We start from the raw sequence: 25,050 nt of genomic DNA on the forward strand, positions 1-25,050 counted from the left end.
ATTGATGTTATCATGCTGATCGGACCTTGTGAAGAGGAAATTAAACCTTCCTAGACATCATTAGGCATATGTATACCCCCTGGTTGCAATTTTTAGGGGTCTAGTGACCAGGCGTCAAGAAGGACAAGTTGCTGCAACTGACTTCTACTTTTGGGCCTTTTTGGGTTTTTGAGGCAGCATATACTCTCTTGGGTCTGATACTACAATCTATTTACTGAATAAACCAGAAGACTTCCTGTATTGACTAAGGTCAAAAGCAAAACAAAGTTATGAACAGATTCAGGCTGTTATGCAAGTGGCTCCCTTACTTTGCTCATTTGACCCAGCTGATCTGATGGTGTCTGAAGTGTCTATGGAAGATAGAGATGTTGCATGAAGCTACTGGAAGGTCTCTAAAGGTGCTTGAAGATTTCAAAGCAAAGCCACCATTCTCTGCATTCTCACCCTTCTCTCTCTCTCTTTTTTTTTATTAACATATAATTTATTATTTGTTTCAGAAGTACAGGTCTGTGATTCATCAGTCTTACACAATTCACAGCGCTTACCATAGCACATACCCTCCCCAGTGTCCATCACCCAGCCACCCCTATCCCTCCCACCTCCCTCCACTCCAGCAACCCTCAGTTTGTTTCCTGAGGTTAAGAGTCTCTTATTGTTTGTCTCCTTCTCTGGTTTCATCTTGTTTCATTTTCCCCTCCCTTTCCCTATGATCCTCTGTCTTGTTTCTCAAATTCCTCATATCAGTGAGATCATATGATAATTGTCACCATTCTCTCCTATTGAGAAACAACCTTTGGCTAGCCTCAGGGTTCTCATGGAAACAAAACACTTGATGGAGGCTACCAAATTACCATGAAAACTAAGCTTCCCAAATTAACCAGTGTCTGACTTACCAAACCATAAAGTTGGATGTACACAGCGGCTCTCCATCATCAAGTAGAACTGTGCATTATCAGGCTCAAGAAAATCCTAAAAGCACAAATTAATTCTATAAGCAAGTGTCTCAGATTTCCAAGTCTCATATTGCTGCTACATTACCTCCTGTCTCAACCCACAACTATTTTCTATGATCTGATGACTTCAGAAGAAAAAAAAAAATCTCAGCCTGCTTTACAGAGAATGCTGCATGATATGGTGGCACTACCCAAAAATAAACAGCTGCAATACTATAGTCCCATTCATAAGTGGCCCTGAAAAAATAGTTGTGAAGGGAAATCCTCCAGGTGGGCAGAACTTTAGGCAATGCACCCAGTGGTTTGTTTGCCTGGAAGAAGAGATGACCACAAATGCAGATCTACATTGATGCATGGGTAGTGGATAATAGTTTACTTGTATGGTCAGTATTTAGAAGGAAAATGATCAGAAGTTTGCTGACAAGATGGTGTAAGGAAGAGGTATGTAGATAAACCTCTCCAAATGGGCATAAAATGTAAACATGTTTTTGTTCCATGTTAATGCTTCCCAAAGAGCAACCTCTGCAGGGAAGGATCTTAATAAATAGCCACTTTCCTCAGCTATTCCTATCCATGGCCAATAAATTCATGAATAAAATGGCCATGGTGGCAGGGATGGAGATTATACATCTGCAAGTTATTAATCTTTCCATACCTGTTATCTTCACACGTAAAATAGAGACTATAAAAGTACCTATCCAATAGGGTTGTTGTGAGTTTAAATGAAAATATACATGAGAGGAGGGGGGAAAGATGGCGGAGGAGTAGGGGACCCTATTTCAACTGGTCCCCGGAATTGAGCTGGATATCTACCAGACCACTCTGAGCACCCACGAAACCAGCCTGAGATGTAAGAAGATCTGGATCTCTACAAACAGAATATCACACGCAGTTGGTTTTGAGGTACGAAGCGGAGAGCCGTGATTCTGCGGGCAGATATCAGAGGATAAATGGCGGCGGGAGGGTGCCTGGCTGTGGGGATCCTACACCACCGGTGAGTGACAGCCTCGCGCGCTCTGGACGGGCACAGACTCGCAGACCGGTAGCGTCGGGAAAGAACTTTAGGGCAGCCCCCGGGGTGGAGGACCAGACCGGCGGGGTCGCGCGCATGCGAACCGCAGTCCCCCGGACAGAAACTGGAGTGACGGTCGCGCGCACGCGAACTGCAGCCTCTGAGACGGAAACCCGGTGCGCCAGGGTCGCGCCGGTGAACTGCAACCCCCGGGGATGGAAACCCCAAGCGGTGGAGTCGCGCGCGTGAATTGGGAGCGGCTGGCGGTTTTAGAAGCACAAAGGGCAGAGACGTGCCCCGACCTGGAGGCAGGACTGGGAGCGCTGCGGAGGGGCACACAACCCAGGACGCTGCAGTTTATAGCAGCACAGACAGAAACGGAGACAGTGTGGCCTGGAGAGCTCACTGAAGAACAGACTGAGGTCTCTCTGCTCTGAGGCAGAGGGTTGGAAACAGTCTCTTCTGCTCTGACTCGCAGAAGAGACACGGAAAGCCACCAGGGAAAGGCGCCAGAGAACAAAAGCCCCCCAAACTGATTCCCACTGAGCCCATCCCCCGCCACAGGGGCACAGGGCAACTCCGCCCAAACAGGGTTGCCTGAGTAACAGCGCGGCAGGCCCCTCCTGCAGAAGACAGGCTGGGAAAACAAGAGGCCAGCAACCCTAAGGTCCCAAGAAAACAGGTGCATCTTGCTTGGGTTCTGGTCAATATACATTCCCTCAAACACCCATCAACAGAATGACTAGGAGGAGGAGCCCCCAAAACAGAAAAGACTCAGAGATTATGACTTATGCTGCAGATTTACAAATGGATGTAGATATAACCAAGATGTCAGAGATGGAATTCAGGCTAGCAGTTGTGAACACAATGGCTAGAATGGAGAAATCAATTAATGACAACATAGAGTCTCTAAGGGCAGAAATAAAAGGTGAATTGGCAGAACTTAAAAATGCTATCAATGAGATCCAATCCAATCTAGATAATCTAACAGCTAGCGTAACTGAGGCAGAAGAGAGAATAAGCGATCTGGAAGACAGTATAATAGATAAAAAGGGAAAAGAGGAGGCCAGGGAAAAACAACTCAGAATCCATGAAAATAGAATCAGAGAAATAAGGGACACCATGAGGCGTTCCAATGTCAGAATAATTGGAATCCCGGAGGGAGTGGAGAGAGAGAGGGCTAGAAGATGTATTTGAGCAAATCGTAGCTGAGAACTTCCCTAATCTGGGGAATGAAACAAACATTCGAGTCCTAGAGGCAGAGAGGACCCCTCCTAAGATCAGGGAAAACAGGCCAACACCCTGGCATGTAATAGTAAAACTTGCAAATCTTAGAACCAAGGAAACCATCTTAAGGGCAGTTAGGGGGAAGAGATTCCTTACGTACAGAGGGAGGAACATCAGAATAACGTCAGACCTATCCACAGAGACCTGGCAAGCCAGAAAGGCCTGGCAAGACATATTCAGGGTACTAAATGAGAAGAACATGCAGCCAAGAATACTTTATCTGGCAAGGCTTTCATTTAGAATGGATGGAGAGATGCAGAGCTTCCACGACCGGCAGAAGTTGAAAGAATATATGACCACTAAGCTGGCCCTGCAAGAAATATTAAGGGGGGTTCTATAAAAGGACAAAGACGCCAAGAGTGATCTACAACAGAAATTTACAGGGACAATCTATAAAAACAACGTCTTCACAGGCAACATGATGACAATTAATTCATATCTTTCAATAATCATTCTCAACGTGAATGGCCTAAATGCTCCCATAAAACGGCACAGGGTTGCAGATTGGATAAAAAGACAGGACCCATCCATATGCTGTCTACAAGAGACTCATTTTGAACCTAAAGATACATCCAGACTGAAAGTGAAGGGATGGAGATCTATCTACCATGCCAGCGGACCTCAAAAGAAAGCTGGGGTAGCAATTCTTGTATCAGACAAATTAGATTTTAAACTAAAGTCTGTAATAAGAGACACAGAAGGACACTATATCATTCTTAAAGGGTCTTTCCAACAAGAAGATCTAACAATTGTAAATATCTATGCCCCCAACATGGGAGCAGCCATATACATAAGCCAACTGTTAACCAAAATAAAGAGTCATATGATAACAATACGTTAATTGTAGGAGACGTCAATACTCCACTCTCAGCAATGGACAGATCATCTAAGCAGAAAATCAACAAGGAAACAAGAGCTTTGAATGATACATTGGACCAGATGGACCTCATAGATATTTACAGAACATTCCACCCTAAAACAACAGAATACTCATTCTTCTCGAGCACACATGGAACTTTCTCCAGAATAGACCATATACTGGGTCACAAATCAGGTCTCAACCAATACCAAAAGATTGAGATTATTCCCTGCATATTCTCAGACCACAATGCTCTAAAACTGGAACTCAATCACAAAAAAAAATTTGGCAGAAATTCAAACACTTGGAAGCTAAAGACCACTCTGCTCAAGAATGTTTGGGTCAACCAAGAAATCAAAGAAGAACTTAAACAATTCATGGAAATCAATGAGAACTAAAACACATCGGTCCAAAACCTATGGGATACTGCAAAGGCGGTCCTAAGGGGTAAATACATAGCCATCCAAGCCTCACTCAAAAAAATAGAAAAATCCCGAATTCACCAACTAACTCTACACCTTAAAGAACTAGAGAAAAAGCAACAAACGATGCCTAAGCCACGCATTAGAAGAGAAATAATTAAAATTAGAGCAGAAATCAATGAATTAGAAACCAGAAACACAGTAGATCAGATCAACAAAACTGGAAGTTGGTTCTTTGAAAGAATTAATAAGATTGATAAACCACTGGCCAGACTTATCCAAAAGAAGAGAGAAAGGACCCAAATTAATAAAATTATGAATGAAAGGGGAGAGATCACGACTAACACCAAGGAAATAGAAACAATTATTAGAAATTATTATCAACAACTATATGCCAATAAACTGAGCAATCTGGATGAAATGGAGGCCTTCCTGGAAACCTATAAGCTGCCAAGACTGAAACAGGAAGAAATTGACAACCTGAATAGGCCAATAACCAGTAACGAGACTGAAGCAGTGATCAAAAACCTCCCAAAAAACAAGAGTCCAGGGCCTGATGGATTCCCTGGGGAATTCTACCAAACATTCAAAGAAGAAATAATACCTATTCTACTGAAGCTGTTTCAAAAAATAGAAACAGAAGGAAAACTTCCAACCTCATTCTATGAGGCCAGCATTACCTTAATCCCCAAACCAGGCAAAGACCCCATCAAAAAGGAGAATTTCAGACCGATATCCCTGATGAATATGGATTCCAAAATCCTCAACAAAATCCTAGCTAATAGGATCCAACAATACATTAAAAGGATCATCCACCACGACCAAGTGGGATTTATCCCCAGGATGCAAGGGTGGTTCAACATTCGCAAATCAATCAATGTGATACAACACATTAATAAGAGGAGGGAGAAGAACCATATGGTCCTCTCAATTGATGCAGAAAAAGCATTTGACAAAAGACAACATCCTTTCCTGATTAAAACTCTCCAGAGTATAGGGATAGAGGGAACATTCCTCAAGCTCATAAAATCCATCTATGAAAAACCCACAGCGAATATCATCCTCAATGGGGAAAAGCTGAGAGCCTTTCCCTTAAGATCAGGAACATGTCAAGGGTGCCCACTCTCACCACTGTTGTTCAACATAGTACTAGAAGTCCTAGCAACAGCAATCAGACAACAAAAAGAAATAAGTTATTCAAATTGGCAAAGAAGAAGTCAAACTCTCTCTTTTCACAGACGACACGATACTTTATGTGGAAAACCCAAAAGACTCCACCCCCAAATTACTAGAACTCATCCAGCAATTCAGTAATGTGGCAGGATACAAAATCAATGCACAGAAATCAGTTGCTTTCTTATACACTAACAACGCAACTGTAGAAAGAGAAATTAAAGAAACGATTCCATTTACAATAGCACCAAAAACCATAAGATACCTCGGAATAAACCTAACCAAAGAGGTAAAGGATCTATACTCTAGGAACTACAAAACACTCATGAAAGAAATTGAAGAAGACACAAAAAGATGGAAAAATATTCCATGCTCATGGATCGGAAGAATAAACATTGTTAAAATGTCTATGCTACCCAGAGCAATCTATACCTTCAATGCCATCCCGATCAAAATTCCAATGACATTTTTCAAAGTGCTGGAACAAACAATCCTAAAATTTGTATGGAATCAGAAAAGACCCCGAATTGCCAAGGAGATGTTGAAAAAGAAAAACAAAGCTGGGGGCATCACATTGCCCGATTTCAAGCTATATTACAAATCAGTGATCACCAAGACAGCATGGTACTGGCACAAAAACAGACATACAGACCAATGGAACAGAATAGAGAACCCAGATATGGACCCTCAACTCTATGGTCAAATAATCTTTGACAAAGCAGGAAAAAACATGCAATGGAAAAAAGACAGTCTCTTCAATAAATGGTGCTGGGAAAATTGGACAGCCACATGCAGAAGAATGAAACTCGACCATTCTCTAACACCATTCACAAAGATAAACTCAAAGTGGATGAAAGACCTCAATGTGAGACAGGAATCCATCAAAATCCTAGAGGAGAACATAGGCAGTAACCTCTTTGACATCGCCCACAGCAACTTCTTTCAAGATACATCTCCAAAAGCTAGTGAAACAAAAGCAAAAATGAACTTTTGGGACTTCATCAAGATAAAAAGCTTCTGCACAGCAAAGGAAACAGTCAACAAAACAAAGAGGCAACCCACAGAATGGGAGAAGATATTTGCAAATGACACTACAGATAAAGGGCTGGTATCCAAGATCTATAAAGAACTTCTCAAACTCAACACCCAAAAAACAAATAATCAAGTCAAAAAGTGGGCAGAAGAGATGAACAGATACTTCTCTGAAGAAGACATACAAATGGCTAACAGACACATGAAAAAATGTTCATCATCATTAGCCATCAGGGAAATCCAAATCAAAACCACACTGAGATACCACCTTACACCAGTTAGAATGGCAAAAATGGACAGGGAAAGAAACAACAAATGTTGGAGAGGTTGTGGAGAAAGGGGAACCCTCTTACACTGTTGGTGGGAATACAAGTTGGTACAGCCACTTTGGAAAACAGTGTGGAGGTTCCTCAAAAATTTAAAAATAGAGCTACCCTATGACCCAGCAATTGCACTCCTGGGTATTTACCCCAAAGACACAGATGTAGTGAAAAGAAGGGCCATATGCACCCCAATGTTCATAGCAGCAATGTCCACAATAGCCAAACTGTGGAAAGAGCCGAGATGCCCTTCAACAGATGAATGGATAAAGAAGATGTGGTCCATATATACAATGGAATATTACTCAGCCATCAGAAAAGATGAATACCCAACTTTTACATCAACATGGATGGGACTGGAGGAGATTATGCTAAGTGAAATAAGTCAAGCAGAGAAAGTCAATTATCATATGGTTTCACTTATTTGTGGAACATAAGGAATAACATGGAGGACATTAGGAGAAGGAAGGGAAAAATGGGCGGGGGGAATTGGAGGGAGAGATGAACCATGAGAGACTATGGACCTGAGAAACAAACAGGGTTTTAGAGGGGAGGGGGGAGGGGGGATTGGTTAGCCCGGTGATGGGTATTGAGGAAGGCACGTACTGCATGGAGCACTGGGTGTTATACGAAAACAATGGATCGTGGATCACTACATCAAAAACTAATGATGTATTGTATGGTGACTAACATAACATAATAAAATTAAAAACTACAAAAAAAAAAAAGAAAATATACATGAAAGAACTTAGACCAGTAAGTGGCACATAAGTGATTAATAAATACTGAATTATTTCATTAATTAATTAATTATCTACCCACAAGTATGTGTTAAATGCCAACTATACTGAAGATCCTGTGTAAGGATATAGCAGTAGACAGAGTCCCTACTTTCAGAAGCTGACATTCTGGTGGAAGAGGCTTTCAACAGTTCATTACAAAGAATTATTATTTAATGACAATGTTCTAAGTGCTATCAAAATGAAGTCCAATATTCTGAGGCTCCTGGGTGGTGCACTCCATTAGTGTTCAACTCTTGGTTTCAGCTCAGGTCGTGATCTCAGGATCATGAGATCGAGCTCTGAGTTAAGTTCTGCGCTCAGCGCAGAGTCTGCTTGAGACTCTCTCTCCTTCTCCCTCTGCCCCTCCCCCGATGTGCCCCCCCTTCAAATAAACAAATAAATATTAAAAAAATGAAGTCCAATATTCTAAGCAGACAAAGAACAGATTGGACTGAGCTAGTTTAAGGAATCAGAACAGTTTCCCTAAGTAAATAATGCTTACTTTCAATTCAGAAGGAGATTTAGAATTTAGATAGTCCATGAAGGGGTGGATGTCAGATTGCAATGGGGAGAAAAATTATGAATAAATGCTTAAAGAGAACCAGGATTAATGGAAAAAAGGCAGTCTCTTCAACAATTGGTGTTGGGAAAATTGGACAGCCACATGCAGAAGAATGAAACTGGACCATTTCCTTACACCACACACAAAAATAGACTCAAAATGGATGAAAGACCTAAATGTGAGACAGGAATCCATTAAAATCCTTGAGGAGAACATAGGCAGCAACCTCTTCAACTTCAGCTGCAGCAGCTTCTTCCTAGAAACCTCCAAAGGCAAAGGAAACAAGGGCAAAAATGAACTATTGGGACTTCATCAAGATAAAAAGCTTTTGCACAGCCAAAGAAACAGTCAACAAAACCAAGACAACCGACAGAATGGGAGAAGATATTTGCAAATGACATATCAGATAAAGGGCTAGTATCCAAAATCTATAAAGAACTTATCAAACTCAACACCCATAAAACAACTAATCCAATCAAGAAATGGGCAGAAGACATGAACAGACATTTTTCCAAAGAAGACATCCAAATGGCCAACAGACACATGAAAAAGTGCTCGACATCGCTCGGCATCAGGGAAATCCAAATCAAAACCTCAATGAGATACCACCTCACACCAGTCAGAATGGCTAAAATTAACAAGTTGGGAAACAACAGATGTTGGCGAGGATGCGGAGAAAGGGGAACCGTCCTACACTGTTGGTGGGAATGCAAGCTGGTGCAGCCACTCTGGAAAACAGTATGTAGGTTCCTCAAAAAATTGAAAATAGAGCTACCGTATGACCCAGCAATTGCACTAGTGGGTATTTACCCCAAAGATACAAATGTAGTGATCCGAAGGGACACATGCACCCCAATGTTTATAGCAGCAATGTCCACAATAGCCAAACTATGGAAAGAGCCTAGATGTCCATCAACAGATGAATGGATAAAGAAGAAGTGGTATATATATACAATGGAATATTATGTAGCCATCAAAAAATGAAATCTTGCCATTTGCAATGATGTGGATGGAACTAGAGGGTATTATGCTAAGCAAAATAAGTCAATCAGAGGAAGACAAGTATCATATGATCTCACTGATATGAGGAATTTGAGAAACAAGACAGAGGATCATAGGGGAAGGGAGGGAAAAATGAAACAAGACGAAACCAGAGAGGGAGACAAACCATAAGAGACTCTTAATCTCAGGAAACAAACTGAGGGTTGCTGGAGTGGAGGGGGTTGGGAGGGATGGGTGGCTGGGTGATGGACATTGGGGAAGGTATGTGCTATGGTTAATGCTGTGAATTATGTAAGACTGACGAATCACAGACCTGTACCCCTGAAACAAATAATATATTATATGTTAATAAAAAAATAAAAAAAAAATTAAAAAAAAAGAACCAGGATCATTAAAAGAACCAAATGTCAGACAGTATTAGAGTGCTGTGGGAGCTACTGAGGAAAGATAAGCCTAGGGTTTAGTTGTTGAGGACCATTAAGGTTAAGGATTTTGAATTTTATCCAAAAAACAATGTTATGACATTATAGTGATTTAAAATATTGTAGTGACATGATTAGATTTGCCTCTAAAAAACCCGTTATTTGGGGGTATCTGGGTGGCTCAGTTGGTTAAGCATTGGTTTCAGCTCAGGTCATGATCTCATGGGTTGTGGGATCCAGCCCTGCATTGGGGTCCCCACTCAGTGGGGAGTCTGCTTGATGATTCTCTCCTGCTGCCCCTCCTCCCATTCATGTGTGTTCTCTCTCTCAGATAAACAAATAAATCTTAAAAAAAAATCGCAATGGTTGCAGTATGGGAGAATGGATGAATGAATGGGGTGAGAACAAATCTGAGGACATCAGTTTGGAGGCTCTTGCAGGAGTCCAGGTAAGAGGTGGATGATGTCATCTTGTGATGGCCATAGAGAAGGAAGAGACATATTTAAGATGTGTTTTAAGATAGAATACACATCTGGAATTCTGGTGGAAACTGCGAATGTTCTAGAGGGGAGGGGGTGGGGGGATGGGTTAGCCTGGTGATGGGTATTAAAGAGGGCACGTACTGCATGGAGCACTGGGTATTATACGCAAATAATGAATCATGGAACACTACATCAAAAACTAATGATGTAATGTATGGTGATTAACGTTAACATAATAAAATAAAATTAAGAAAAAAAGAATATACATGACTTAGAAGCAGGGCTGACCCGTTTTGGGCACCAGGAACTAAATGGATCCTTTGTGACCTAGGAAAAGGAGCGGTTGTGGTAGGTATGATTAAAAGTTGTTTAGACATGCTAAATTCCAGATGCTTGTGAAACAACCATGCGGGCTGTTTAATAGTGTAACATGAGGCTATCAGAGAAGTCTGGAGATACACATTCAGGAACTATTACATGGATATGGTTTTTAAAACTTACCTGTTTAGAGTTTTTTTTTTTTAATTAAGGTATAATTGATATTTAACATTATATTAGTTTCAGGCATACAACATAATGATTCAGTATTTGTATATCACAAATGATCATCACAAGGATCAAAATGATCACAATATTCCAGTTAACAATGATTACCATACATAATTACAAAAAATTATTTTCCTTGTGTTGAGAACTTCTAAGCCCAACTCTCTTAGCAACTTTCAAAAATGCAATAAAGTATTACTAAATATAATCACCATGCTGTACATTATATCTCCATGTCTTACTTATTTTATAACTTGGAGTTTGTACCTTTTGACACCCTTCATCCATTTCACCCATCTCTCACCCATGCCTCTGCAAACACCAATCTGTTCTCACCAATCTGTTTTCTGTATGTATGAACTTGGTTTTGTTTTCATTTTATTTTTTAGATTAGTGAGATCATACTGTATCTATCTTTCTCTGACTCATTTCACTTTGCATAATGCCCTGAAGGTCCATCCATGTTGTCACAAATGACAATATTTCATTCATTTTTATGGCTGAATAATTATATATATAATTTCAGACAGACAGACAGACACACACACATACATAACACATTTCTTTATCCATTCATCCGTTGATGGACACATAAGTTGTTTATATATCTTCGCTATTGTAAATAAGACTGCAATGAACATGGAGGTGCCTGTGTCTTTTCAAATTAGTGTTTTCATTTTCATCAAATAAATGCCCAGAAGTGGAATTACTGAATTATATGGTAGTATGTATGTATGTATGTATGTATGTATGTATGTATGTATGTATTCTTGAGGAAACTCTATACTGTGGAAAATACAGTTTATATTCCCACCAACAATACACAGAGAGATTCCCTTTTCTCCACTTTGCAAATACTTGTCTGTTTGATAATAGCCATTCTAACAAGTGTGAGCTAGTATCTCCTTGTGGTTTTGATTTATATTTCCCTGATGATTAGTGATGTTGAATATCTCTTCATGTACCTGTTGGCCATCTGTATGTCTTCTTTGAAAGGAATGTTTATTCAGATCTTTTGCCCATTTTTAAATTGGATTGTTTGTTTGTTTTGCTATTAAATTGTATAAGTTCCTTATATATTTGGAAATTAACTCCTTATCAGATTTGGAAATATTTTCCCCATTCACTTAGTAGGCTGCCTTTTCATTTTATTGATGGTTTCCTTTGCTGTGCAGAATCTTTTTAATTTGATGTAGCCCCACTTACTAATTTTTGCTTTGATTGCTTTTGGTGTCAGATCCAAGAAATCTTCACCAAGACTGATGTCAAGGAGTTTACCACCTATGTTTTCTTCTAGAAGTTTTATGGTTTCAATTACATTCAAGTGTTTAATCCATTTTGGGTTAATTTTTGTGTACGGTGTAAGATAATGGTCCAGTCTCATTCTTTTACATGTGGCTATCCAGTTTTCCCAACATTTATTGAAAAAACTATCCCTTCCCCATTCTATATTCTTGGTTCCTTTATCATAAATTGATTGGTGATATACATGTGGGTTCATTTCTGAACTTTATTCTATTGATCTATGTACCTGTTTTTATGCTAATACCATACTTCTTTTTTAAAGGAATAATGTATAATTTTTTACTTATAAAATCTTTTTTAAAAAATGGATTACGGTGGGTGTCAAACCACTGTGGTATTTAGATTCCAGTGGATACATTCTAAAGTGATAGAACAGTTTCATTTTTAAAGTTATATATTTACGATATATACCTACTATTACCCTTCTGTAACTACTTAAGTTTATAATACAAAATCTTAATTCTCAACTTAAAAATTCTTTACAATCTTTAAAAATTCTCAACTTAAAAATTCTTTACAATCTCTACAAAAATTCTTTAAATATCAAATCATTGTGTTGTACACCTGGAAAGTAATATTATATATCAATTATATCTCATAATAAAGCTCTTACGAAGCTATGTAAGCAAAATGTTTCCTTTGGTTATGTGTGATCTTTTGTGTTCCCATACAAATTTTAGGGTTATTTGTTCTATTTCTGTGAAAAATGCCATTGAAATTTTGATAGAGGTTGCATTGAATCTGTAAACTTATTTGGGCACTATGGATATTTTAACAATAATAATTCTTCCAATCCATGAGTATGGAACATATTTCCCATTTATTTGTGTCTTCCTCTATTTCTTTCATTAATGTCTTAAAATTTTCAGTGTACCAGCCTTTTACCTCCTTAGTTAAATTTATTCCTAGGTATCTGATTGTTTTTGATCCAATTTAAATAGGATTGTTTTTCTTAATTTCTCTGATAGTTCATTATTAGTGTATAAAAATGCAACAGATTTTTGTACATTGATTTTTCATCCTGCAACTTCACTGAATTCACTTATTAGTTCTAACAGTTTTTTGGGTGTAGTCTTTTCAGGTTATCTATGTACAATATCATGTCATCTGCACATAGTGAAATTTTTGCTTCTCCCTTTCCAAATTGGATGACATTTTCTTTTTCTTGCCTAATTGCTCTGGTTAGGATTTCCAATACTATGTTGAATCCTTGCTTTATTCCTGATCTTAGAGGAAAAACTTTCAACTTTTCATCATTGAGTATGATGTTACCTGTAGGCTTGCCATATATGGCCTTTATTACTCTGAGGTACATTCCTTCTATATCCACTTTGTTAGACTTTTTATCATAAAAGAATGCTGAATTTTGTCAAATGCTTTTTCTGTATTTATTAAGATGACTATAATTTTGTACCCTTCATTCTGTCAGTGTGGTTTATCACATTGATTTGCAGATGTTGAACCATCTTTCCATCCCAGAAATAAATTTTGACTTGATCATGGTGTATGGTCCCTTTGATGTATACAAATTCAGTGTGCTAACATTTTGTTAACATAAATATTAATCATGATATGGCCTGTCATTTTCTTTTCTTGTGGCATCCTTGTCTGGTTTTGGTATCAGGGTAATGCTGGCCTCATAAAACGAGTTTGAAAGTGTTCCTTCCCCTTGTATTTTTCTTTTTTTTAGCTTTAAATATTTTTTTATTATGTTATGTTAATCACCATACATTACATCATTAGTTTTTGATGTAGTGTTCCATGATTCATTGTTTGCATATAACACACAGTGCTCCATTCAATACCTGCCCTCTTTAATACCCATCACCAGGCTAACCCATCCCCCCACCCCCTCCCCTCTAGAGCCCTCAGTTTGTTTCTCAGCATCCATAGTCTCTCATGGTTCGTCTCCCCCTCCAATTTCCCCCCCTTCATTTCTCCCTTCCTACTATCTTCTTTTTTTTTTTTTTTTAAAGATTTTATTTATTTATTTGACAGAGAGAGACACAGCGAGAGAGGGAACACAAGCAGAGGGAGTGGGAGAGGGAGAAGCAGGCCTCCCGCAGAGCAGAGAGCCTGATGCGGGGCTTGATCCCAGGACCCTGGGACCATGACCTGAGCCAAAGGCAGACGCTTAACGACTGAGCCACCCAGGCGCCCCTTCTTTTTTTTTTTTTTTTTTTTAACATATAATGTATTATTTATTTCAGAGGTACAGGTCTGTGATTCAACAGTCTTACACAATTCACAGCGCTCACCATAGCACATACCCTCCCCAATGTCCATCACCCAGCCACCCTATCCCTCCCACCCCCCACCACTCCAGCAACCCTCAGTTTGTTCCTGAGATTAAGAATTCCTCATATCAGTGAGATCATATGATACATATCTTTCTCTGATTGACTTATTTCGCTCAGCATAATACCCTCCAGTTCCATCCATGTCATTGCAAATGGCAAGATTTCATTCCTTTTGATGCCTGCATAATATTCCATTGTATATATATACCACTTCTTCTTTATCCATTCATCTGTTGATGGACATCTAGGCTCTTTCCATAGTTTGGCTATTGTGGACATTGCTGCTATAAACATTGGGGTGCATGTACCGCTTCGGATCCCTAAATTTGTATCTTTGGGTTAAATACCCAGTAGTGCAATTGCTGGGTCATAGGGCAGCTCTATTTTCAACTTTTTGAGGGACCTCCATACTGTTTTCCAGAGTGGCTGCACCAGCTTGCATTCCACCAACAGTGTAGGAGGGTTCCCCCTTCTCTGCATCCCTGCCAACATCATCATTTCCTGACTTGTTAATTTTAGCCATTCTGACTGGTGTGAGGTGGTATCTCATTGAGGTTTTGATTTGGATTTCCCTGATGCCGAGTGATGTTGAGCACTTTTTCATGTGTCTGTTGGCCATTTGGATGTCTTCTTTGGAAAAATGTCTGTTCATGTCTTCTGCCCATTTCTTGATTGGATTAGTTGTTTTTTGGGTGTTGAGTTTGATAAGTTCTTTATAGATTTTGGATACTAGCCCTTTATCTGATATGTCATTTGCAAATATCTTCTCCCATTCTGTCGGTTGTCTTTTGGTTTTGTTGACTGTTTCCTTTGCTGTGCAAAAGCTTTTTATCTTGATGAAGTCCCAATAGTTCATTTTGCCCTTGCTTCCCTTGCCTTTGGCAATGTTTCTAGGAAGAAGTTGCTGCAGCTGAGGTCAAAGAGGTTGCTGCTTGTGTTCTCAAGGATTTTGATGGATTCCTGTCTCACATTTAGGTCTTTCATCCATTTTGAGTCTATTTTTGTGTGTGGTATAAGGAAATGGTCCAGTTTCATTCTTCTGCATGTGGCTGTTCAATTTTCCCAACACCAATTGTTGAAGAGACTGTCTTTTTTCCACTGGACATTCTTTTCTGCTTTGTCGAAAATTAGTTGACCATAGAGTTTAGGGTCCATTTCTGGGCTCTCTATTCTGGTCCATTGATCTATGTGTCTGGTTTTGTGCTAGTACCATACTGTCTTGATGATTATATAGCTTTGTAATAGAGCTTGAAGTCCGGAATTGTGATGCCACCAGCTTTGCTTTTCTTTTTCAACATTCTTCTGGCTATTTGGGGTCTTTTCTGGTTCCATACAAATTTTAGGATTATTTGTTCCATTTCTTTGAAAAAAGTGGATGGTATTTTGATAGGGATTGCACTGAATGGGTAGATTGCTCTAGGTAGCATTGACATCTTCACAGTATTTGTTCTTCCAATCCATGAGCATGGAACGTTTTTCCATTTCTTTGTGTCTTCCTCAATTTCTTTCATGAATATTTTATAGTTTTCTGAGTACAGATTCTTTGCCTCTTTGGTTAGATTTATTCCTAGATATCTTATGGTTTTGGGTGCAATTGCAAATGGGATCGACTCCTTAATTTCTCTTTCTTCTGTCTTGTTGTTGCTGTGTAGGAATGCCACTGATTTCTGTGCATTGATTTTATATCCTGCCACTTTACTGAATTCCTGTATGAGTTCTAGCAGTTTTGGGGTGGAGTCTTTTGGGTTTTCCACATAAAGTATCATATCATCTGCTAAGAGTGAGAGTTTGACTTCTTCTTGCCGATTCAGATGCCTTTTATTTCTTTTTGTTGTCTGATTGCTGTGGCTAGGACTTCTGATACTATGTTGAATAGCAGTGGTGATAGCGGACATCCCTGCCATGTTCCTGACCTTAGGGGGAAAGCTCTGTTTTTCCCCACTAAGAATGATATTTGCTGTGGGTTTTTCATAGGTGGCTTTTATGATATTGAGGTATGTACCCTCTATCCCTACACTTTGAAGAGTTTTAAGCAAGAAAGTATGCTGTACTTTGTCGAATGCTTTTTTTGCATCTATTGAGAGGATCATATGGTTCTTGTTCTTTCTTTAATTAATGTATTGTATCACATTGATTGATTTGCAGATGTTGAACCAACCTTGCAGCCCAGAGATAAATCCCACTTTGTCATGGTGAATAATCCTTTTAATGTACTGTTGGATCCTATTGGCTAGTATTTTGGTGAGAATTTTGGCATCCATGTTCATCAGGGATATTGGTCTGTAATTCTCCTTTTTGATGGGGTCTTTGTCAGGTTTGGGGATCAAGGTAATGGTGGCCTCATAAAACGAGTTTGGAAGTTTTCCTTCCATTTCTATTTTTTGGAACAGTTTCAGAAGAATAAGTATTAATTCTTTTTTAAATGTTTGGTAGAATTCCCCTGGGAAGCCATCTGGCCCTGGGCTCTTGTTTGTGGGGAGGTTTTTGATTACTGCTTCAATTTCCTTAGTGGTTGTAGGTCTGTTCAGGTTTTCTATTTCTTCCTGGTTCAGTTTTGGTAGTTGATACATCTCTAGGAATGCATCCATTCCTTCCAGATTATCTAATTTGCTGGCATATAGTTGCTCATAATATGCTTTTATAATTGTTTGCATTTCTTTGGTGTTGGTTGTGATCTCTCCTCTTTCATTCATGATTTTATTTATTTGGGTCATTTCTCTTTTCTTTTTGATAAGTCTGGTCAGGGGTTTATGAATCTGATTAAGTCTTTCAAAGAACCAGCCCCTAGTTTTGTTGATCTGTTCTACTGTTCTTTTGGTTTCTACTTCATTGATTTCTGCTCTGATCTTTATTATTTCTCTTCTCCTGCTGGGTTTAAGCTTTATTTGCTGTTCTTTCTCCAGCTCCTTTAGTTGTAGGGTTAGGTTGCATATTTGAGACCTTTCTTGTTTTTTGAAAAAGGCTTGTATTGCCATATACTTTCCTCTTAGGACTGCCTTTTCTGCATCCCAAAGATTTTGAACAGTTGTGTTTTCATTTTCATTTGTTTCCATGAATTTTTAAAATTCTTCCTTAATTTCCTGGTTGACCCATTCATTCTTTAGTAGGATGCTCTTTAGCCTCCAGGTATTTGAGTTCTTTCCGACTTTCCTCTTGTGATTGAGTTCTAGTTTCAAAGCATTGTGGTCTGAAAATACACAGGGAATGATCCCAACCTTTTGGTACTGGTTGAGACCTGATTTGTGACCTAGGATGTGATCTATTCTGGAGAATGTTCCATGGGCACTAGAGAAAAATGTGTATTCTGTTGCTTTGGGATGGAATGATCAGAATATATCTGTGAAGTCCATTTGGTCCAGTGTGTCATTTGAAGTCTATTTCCTTGTTGATCTTTTGCTTAGTTGATCTGTCCATTTCAGTGAGGGGAGTGTTAAAGTCCCCCACTATTATTGTATTGTTGTCGATGTGTTTCTTTGCTTTTGTTATTAATTGGTTTATATAATTGGCTGCTCATGTTAGGGGCATAGATATTTACAATTGTTAGATCTTCGTGTTGGATAGACCCTTTAAGTATGATATAGTGTCCTTCCTCATCCCTTATTATAGTCTTTAGTTTAAAATCTAATTTGTCTGATGTAAGGATTGCCACCCAGCTTTCTTTTGGTGTCCATTAGCATGGCAAATGATTTTCCACCCCCTCACTTTCAATCTGGGGGTGTCTTTGGGTCTAAAATGAGTCTCTTGCAGACAGCATGTCGATGGGTCTTGTTTTTTTAACCAATCTGTTTCCTTGTGTCTTTTGATTGGGGCATTTAGCCCATTTACATTCAGGGTAACTATTGAAAGATATGAATTTAGTGCCATTGTATTTCCTGTAAGGTTACTGTTACTATGTATTGTCTGTGTTCCTTTCTGGTCTATGTTACTTTTAGGCTCTCTCTTTGCTTAGAGAACCCCTTTCAATATTTCTTGTAGGGCTGGTTTCGTGTTTGCAAATTCCTTTAGTTTTTGTTTGTCCTGGAAGCTTTTTATCTCTCCATTTTTTTTTTTTTTTGTATTGATTCATGTATTTATTTTAGTCTATGGCTGGAGGAGAGCACAAGGGCTCCCCCTCCCAGCCACTTGGCCTCAGAAGCTGGCCACCTCGCTCCTTGAAGAAGGTGCAGGCACAGGCCTGGGACAGTCTTCCACGATCCCCGCTGCTCCACGGGCAGCTTGTCCCGGCCGTGTGCAACTCCTTCTATTTTCAATGACAGCCTACCTGCATATTTTTCTTGCTTAGTGCTCTGAATATATCATGCCAGTCCTTTCCGGCCTGCCAGGTCTCTGTGGATAGGTCTGTTGCCAATCTAATGTTTCTACCATTGTAGGTCACAGATCTCTTCTCCTGAGCTGCTTTCAGGATTTTCTCTTTGTCTCTGAGACTTGTAAGTTTTACTATTAGATGTCGGGGTGTTGACCTATTTTTATTGATTTTGAGGGCGGTTCTCTGTGCCTCCTGGATTTTGATGCCTGTTTCCTTCCCCAAATTAGGGAAGTTCTCTGCTATGATTTGCTCCAATATACCTTCTGCCCCTCTCTGTCTTTCTTCTTCTTCTGGGATCCCAATTATTCTAATATTGTTTCATCTTATGGTATCGCTTATCTCTCGAATTCTGCCCTCGTGATCCAGTAGTTGTTTATCTCTCCTTTTCTCAGCTTCTTTATTTTCCATCATTTGGTCTTCTATATCACGAATTCTCTCTTCTGCCTCATTTATCCTAGCAGTTAGAGCCTCCATTTTTGAATGCACCTCATTAATAGCCTTTTTGATTTCAACTTGGTTAGATTTTAGTTCTTTTATTTCTCCAGAAAGGGTTTCTCTAATATCTTCCATGATATTTTCAAGCCCAGCTACTACCTTTAAAATTGTCATTCTGAACTCTAGTTCTGACATCTTACTAATGTCCATATTGATTAGGTCCCTGGCAGTCGGTACTGCCTCTTGTTCTTTTTTTTGAGGTGAGTTTTTCCGTCTTGTCATTTTGTCCAGAGGAGAATAGATGAATGAGAGAACAAAATGCTAACAGGGTAACAACAACCTCAGAAAAATATACACTAAACAAATCAGAAGAGACCTGAAACCGGGGGAAAAGAAAGGGAAAGAAAGAAAAAAGAAAAAAGAGAAAAAGAAAATGATTTAAAAAAAAGAATATGATCAAATATGATCAGGCTGGTGAATAGATCAGTGCCACAGACTAAATTTTGGGCGTATTTTGGTCTGTTAGAAGAAACTGCCTCCCAAAATTTTAAAGAAAGAAAAGCTTATATATGTACAAAAATAAGGGTAAATATGATGAAGGGATGGAATATGACTGTAATGATGAAAATTATAAAAGATTTTATAAAAGGAACTGATAAGAAGTTGGTTGAAAAAGAAAGAAGAGAAATTAAAAAAAAAATAGGGAGAGCATGTGATCAAAGAAAGCCATACACTAGAGATGTAGGGTATATTTTGGTCTGTTAGAAGAAACTGTATCCCAAAATTTTAAAGAGAGAACAACTTATATATATACCAAAAATAAGGTTAACTACTATGAAGGAATAGAATATGACTCTAAAAATGAAAAATAAAAAAGATTTTTAAAAAAGCGATTGATAAGATGTTGGTTGAAAAAGGGAAAAAGAAAAATTCAAAAAAAAAGAAAAAGAAAAAAAAGAAAATTAAAAAAATTAACTTTGAAAGACTAAAGAATCATGGGGAAAAAGCCATGAATTCTATGTGCTGTATTCCCCTAGTGCTGGTGTTCTGCCATTCTCATTGATTGGTAAACTTGGTCTTGGTGGGCTGTTCTTGCTGATCTTCTGGGGGAGGGGCCTGTTGCCGTGGTTCCCAAATATCTTTGCTGGAGGAGGAATTGCCCCACCCTTGCCTGGGCGGGGCTAAGTAATCTGCTTGGGTTTGCTCTCCAGAGCTTTTGTTCTCTGCAAACTTTCCGTACAGCTTTGGAGGACGAGAGTGAAAATGGTGGCCTCCCAATCTCTGCCCTGGAGGAGCTGAGAACTCAGGGCCCCACTCCTCAGTGAGCCCCCAGAGAAAAGCAATCACTCCCATCTCCCCAGTCTCCGGATGCACTCTGTGCTCACCTGGCCTGTGACCGAGCATTTCTATCTCTGGCACAGGACCCCGTTTGGAGTCTCCAAACCCAGCAGATTCCTGTGGTGCACTCCCACGCTGCTCCTCCTGGGGGAGGAAGGGGAGTCTCCCCAGGTCTGCCCCTTGTTGGGTCCCTGCTGGAAGAGCAGTGGCCTGATTGTGCCACGGATCATGGTTTATGGCAACCCCCAGCTGAAAGCCCACTCTTCGGCTCTGTCTTTGCAGCCAGCTTCCCTGCTCTGATACCTGGGAGCTCTGCCGCACTCAGTCACCCCCGGTCTTTCTGTGACCCCGAGGGTCCTGAGACCACACTGTCCCAGCGAGGGTTCCACCCTCAGTGGAGCTGACTTCTATAAGTTCCGATTTTGTGCTCCACAGCTCTATCACTTGCCGGTAGCGGCTGACGGAGGCTCCCTCCGCCCGCGGTCTATGTTCCGGAATATCGCCTCGGATTCCCTTCTCTGCACGTCCTACCTTCCAGAAAGTGGTCGTTTTTCTGTTCAGAGAGTTGCTGCTATTCTTTTCTTCGATCTCCTATTGAGTTCATAGGTGTTCAGAATGGTTTAATCCCTATCTAGCTGAATTCCTGGGACAAGACGAAATTTAGGTCTCCTACTCCTCCGCCATCTTGCTCCTCCCCTTCCTCTTGTATTTTTGCAAGAGTTTGAGAAGGATTGGTATTAATTCTTCTTTGAATGTTTGGTAGAATTCATTTCATTTGGTAGAATTCATTTATTTCTTTGTGTTTTTGGTTATTTCCTTTCTTCTCCTACCTTTGAGCTTCATTTGTTCTTCATTTCTTGTTTTTTGAGGTATAAAGTTAGGTTGTTAATATTTGAGAGTTTTTCTTCATGTAAGCAATTATCACTATGAATTTCCCTCTTAAAACCGTTATTGTTGCATCCCATATGTTTTAGTATATTGCATTTCCATTTGCATTTGCCCAAGGTATTTTTTGATTTCTCTTTCAATTTCTTCTTTGACCCACTGATTATTTAGCTACATGTTGTTTAATCTTCATATATTTGTAAATTTTCCACTTTTCTCCTTGTAATTGATTTCTAGTTTCATATCATTGTTGTTGTAAAATATACTTGGTATGAGTTCCATCTTCTTTTTAAATTTATTAAGACTTGTTTTGTGGTCCATCATATGATTTATCCTGGAGAATATTTCATGTGCAGTTAAAAAGAATGTGTATTCTGTTGCTTTTGGATGGAATGTTCTGTATTTATCTGTGAAGTCCATCTGGTCTAATATGGCAATTTAGGCTAATGTTTCCTTATTGATTTTCAGTTTGGATGATCTATATCTATCCATTGATGTAATTGGATTTAATTGTAATAAAAGTCCACTACTACTATTGTATTGCTATTTAGTCCTTTAGGTCTGTTAATATTTGCTTTATATATTTAACTGTCCCTTGTTGGGTGGCTAAATATTTACAAATATTATATCCTCTTGTTGGATTGACCCCTTTATCATTATGTAATGTTCTTATTGGCCACTTAGTACAGTCTTTGTTTTAAAGTCTATTTTGTGTGATATAAGAATGGCTAGCCTAGCTTTCTTTTGGTTTCCATTTGCAAGGAATATCTTTTCATCTCTTCAATTTCAGTCTCTGTGTTTCCTTACATCTGAAGTGACTCTTTTGTAGGCAACACATAGATGGATTATTTTTCTTTTATCCATTTAGTCACTCTATGACTTTTGGTTGGAGAATTTGGTTCATTTAGACTTAAAGTGGTTATTGATAGGGGTCTACATATTGCTATATTGTTCATTGTTTTCTAGCTGTTTTATAGTTCCTTTCTTCTTCTCTTGAACTCTTTCTTTGTGGTTTCATGACTTTCTTTAGCAGTATGCTTAGATTCCTTTCTCTCTGTTCAGAGTTTGTAGCAGGACAGAGTAGCGTGTGGGATCAAGCCCTTTGACATGGAGAACAAGCAAAGGAATAACTGATGAAGGAGGTTAAGAAGCAGCCAGAGGTAAGAGGACCCTCAGGAGTGTATTTATTGTCCTACAGGTGCAGAGAAGAAAGTATTTCATTAGACTGAAGGAACTGCTGAGAAGGCAAGTAAGATGTTGACTAAAAAATGAACAGTGAATACGGCATCATGGAATTGGGTTATTGGAAATCACTAGTTACATCTCAGAATTCTAACCCAGAATTCTATCTCTGAAGAATTCTATCCTTCAGATTTTGGTCACCTGGGTCTAGGACTCCTAGGCTGTTCCTTCATGAATTAGGAAAAATACCCATACCCCCTTTTACATTACATGTCATTACATGTGATATGTGAGTGACAAAATGATACCACTTTGTGTTATTGTGCTACTAGTATTTGCAGAACTTTTAGCAAAATTGTTTTTTGTTTTTTTTTTTCCTTTAATACCCTTTCATTTTCTAAGGCTCTGTCTCAAGTTCCAAAGGAAGTGAGAGGAGAGAGAGGTAAAGACATAGGAAGAAGCAATGGCTACTAATCCAAAAATTATTCCTTCTCTCTCCTATAGACTCTATCCTCTGAACAGTTTGTGTATTTCATGTGACCCAAAATCTCTTCCAAGTGGACTGGTGGCAGGACCACATCTTTTTTTTTTTCTTTTGTCCTCAAGACTGATAAATCTTTGCAGTGAACACAATGAAGCTGTCAAGATGAGGCCCCTGCTAGATACAATCAAGATGTTTTCTTTCTAAAACAGATATCTTACTGAGCTTTAAGAGAGACAACTGTTATTTATTTCTGTTATCTTGGCATGTGACTTTGCAGTGTCTGAAAATCTTCTACTGCACATTATTTTTTTAGAAAAACAAAACAAAATTCAGTAAGATCAGTCCCAATATCTATCCCTGTGGCTTGCACTGTTCTTTCTATTTCTCAGAAATAACCAACTAAGCCTACCCCTTGCTCTCTCCCTCAGTTAGTTCTGTATTCATGGTGTTTTCCTCAAATTAAAGCTTCAATGTTGTACAAATATTGACCCAAGATTTAGAAATATTTTTTAGAAAAGGAACTAAATTTTAAGGTAGACTGATACAGAAGAGATCTAGAAATGCATTATGTATAGTGAGGCAAACCTATACAGTAGAAAAAGTACTACTGATATTCAGATTAATAACTGAGTATCCATCTGCTTCCACAATCTGGCTCTTGAACTTGGTCAAGCTTATGGGAATATTGCACAGATAAAATGTATACGAAGTTATTTAGCTTGATGATCAGCACATAGTGGGTGCTCGATAAATATTAATTTCATTTTATTTCTTAACAATAGTTTTCTGATTTTCATTCATTTAACAAATATTTATTGAGAATCTACAAAGTGTCACATAATCCTCCAAGCATTATGTGTACACTGGTGAAATACAGACAGACACAGGACTTGTTGTCAGGGAAGTTATCAGGTATGTGTGTAAAGTGAAGATAATATTCAGCTCACTAGAAGGTCAAGTAGTCACATGAGATAATGTTTGAAAATGCCTTATTGACTCAAAAGCCCTATGCTGGTTCATTTTCAGACTTCTAATTACAAATAATTATATTCTGATTCCTGATACAGAAATACAGAGAAAAGGAGAAAGGTAGAATTCTAATATATACCTCAACTTCTGTGTGAGCAATAGAAATTTCCTTAAAGCATTACACTATGTTTGTCTTGGTGTGAGGGTTGTGTAAATGCCAGAGGGCTAAGTTTTTTGCTGAGACTGTCAGTGAAAATTTAGATAAGGAATAGGTTTTTAGATTGATGGGATAAAGTAGAAGCAAAGGCAAATAGACATGGGGAAAGAAAGGATTTTGGGGTCATAGAACACCCACAGGTGGGAGGAGGAAACTCTGAAAAGCCTGAATTAGTCCTTGCACTTTTCTAGACCAAGAATCTAGCCTGAGGGACAAGTGGAGAAAAGACATAGTATGACTATAAATGGGATTCTCTGAGGCATTTATAAATGCAGAAGGGATGCATGTTGATATTTGTCAGTTCACATACACCCTGACTGACCAGTCACTGTCATTAGAGCATCTTTAAGGATGGGAGAGAGAGGATACCATTCTTTTCTAATTTCCCTAACATCTACTTATATTCCTGAAAGAGAAAATGATTAATTTCACTTAATTTTTTTAAAATTGGTGTTGTTGAAGATGATGACTATATTTTGAAAATATTACAGGCTCATTGTTCAGAAGAAAGTTTTTTTGATAGCTTCTAGACAAGGTAGACTCCAGTAGCTTGCTCAAATAAAAGATGTGAGTTGAATTGCTTTGCATTACAAAGGCCGGAGGTATTTGATATTTGAAGAGGAAAATTCTGGAGGGAAAGTAGAACCAGAGAGGGTGGACTCTGTCTGGGAGAAGAGAAAGATGTTTCCTATTGCAATGTGGTCTGAGAGGGCTGGGGACATAAAATGTTGAGGATTTTTGTGTGTGTAGAATTTTGTATGCTGTACAATGTGAC

General features: G+C 38.9%; 1 long non-coding RNA gene across 1 annotated transcript in view; it reads right to left on the reverse strand.

Moving 5' to 3' along the window:
* Nucleotides 1-904: 904 nt before the first annotated feature.
* Nucleotides 905-25,050, reverse strand: part of LOC118550624 (uncharacterized) — a 31,953-nt gene continuing 7,807 nt past the window's right edge. Inside the window, exon 4 of the long non-coding RNA XR_013447869.1 lies at nt 905-969. This is a non-coding gene — a long non-coding RNA (uncharacterized LOC118550624). The remainder of the gene's footprint in view (nt 970-25,050) is intronic.

This window comes from Halichoerus grypus, chromosome 5 (assembly GCF_964656455.1).
Source record: "Halichoerus grypus chromosome 5, mHalGry1.hap1.1, whole genome shotgun sequence".
NCBI lineage: Eukaryota > Metazoa > Chordata > Mammalia > Carnivora > Phocidae > Halichoerus > Halichoerus grypus.